The following is a 1478-nucleotide window of genomic DNA, read 5'->3' as shown; positions in this document are numbered from 1 at the left end:
AAAGAAATTTAAGAAATTGCATATGATAGTCAACGTTTTTGGAGAAGGTAAAGAAATTTCAAAAATTGCATTTGATAGTCGACGATTTTAGAGAAGGAAAAGAAATTCCAGAAATTGCATATGATAGTCCACGCTTTAGGAGAAGGGAGAGAAATTTCTGAAATTGTAAGTGATAGTCCACGTTTTTGGAGAAGGGAAATAAATTTCAAAAATTGCCCATGATAGTCCATGTTTTTGGAGAAGGTAAAGAAAATCCATAAATTGGATGTGATAGTCCACGTTTTTGGAGAAGTGAAAGAATTTTAGAAATTGCATATGATAGTCCACGTTTTTAGAGATGGGAAAGAAATTACCGATAATGCATGTGATAATACACGTTTTTGGAGAAGCAAAAGAAATTCCAGAAATTGCATACGATAGTCCCCGTTTTTGGAGAAGAAAAAGAAGTTCCAGAAAATTGCATGTGATATTCCACGTTTTTGGAGAAGGGAAATAAATTCCAGAAATTGAAAATGATAGTCAACATTTTTGGAAAAGGTAAAGAAATTCCAAAAATTGAATATGATAGTCCATGTTTTTGGAGAATGGGAAGAAATTATAGAAATTGCATATGATAGTCCACGTTTTTGGAGAAGGGAAAGAAGTTTCGGAAATTGCATGTGATTATCCACGTTTTTGGAGAAGGAAATAAATACCTGAAATTGCATATGACAGTCCAGGCTTTTGGAGAAGGGAAAGAAATTCCAAAAATAGCATATGATAGTCCACGTCTTTGGAGAAGTTAATGAAATTTTCGAAATTGCATATACTAGTCCACCTTTTTGGAGAAGGTAAAGAAATCCCAAAAATCGCATGTGATAGTCCACGTTTTTGGAGAAGGTAATGAAGTTTCGGAAATCGCATGTGATTGTCCATGTTTTTGGAGAAGAAATAAAATTCCAGAAATTGCATATGACAGTCTAGGCATTTAAAGAAGGGAAAGAAATTACAAAAATTGCAAATGATAGTCCATGTTTTTGGAGAATGGAAAGAAATTCCAGAAATTGCATATGATAGTCCTTGTTTTTGGAGAAGGTAAAAAAATTTCCGAAATTGCAGATGATAGTTCACGTTTTTGGAGAAGGACAAGAAATTCCATAAACTGCATATGATAGTCCACGCTTTTGGAGAAGGGAAAGAAATTTCAGAAATTGCATGTGATAGTCCACGTTTTTAGAGAGGGGAAATTAATTTCAAAAATTGCCGATGATAGTGCACGTTTCTGTAGAAGATAAAGAAATTCCAAAAATTGGATGTGATATTCCACATTTTTGGAGAAGAAAAAGAAATTCCAGAAATTGCATGTGATATTCCACGTTTTTGGAGAAGGGAAATAAATTCCAGAAATTGAAAATGATAGTCAACATTTTTGGAAAAGGTAAAGAATTTCCATAAATTGAATATGATAGTCCACGTTTTTGGAGAATGGAAAGAAATTA

This window comes from Vicia villosa, linkage group LG6 (genome assembly GCF_029867415.1).
Source record: "Vicia villosa cultivar HV-30 ecotype Madison, WI linkage group LG6, Vvil1.0, whole genome shotgun sequence".
NCBI lineage: Eukaryota > Viridiplantae > Streptophyta > Magnoliopsida > Fabales > Fabaceae > Vicia > Vicia villosa.
Note: the sequence above shows the minus strand (reverse complement) of the source record.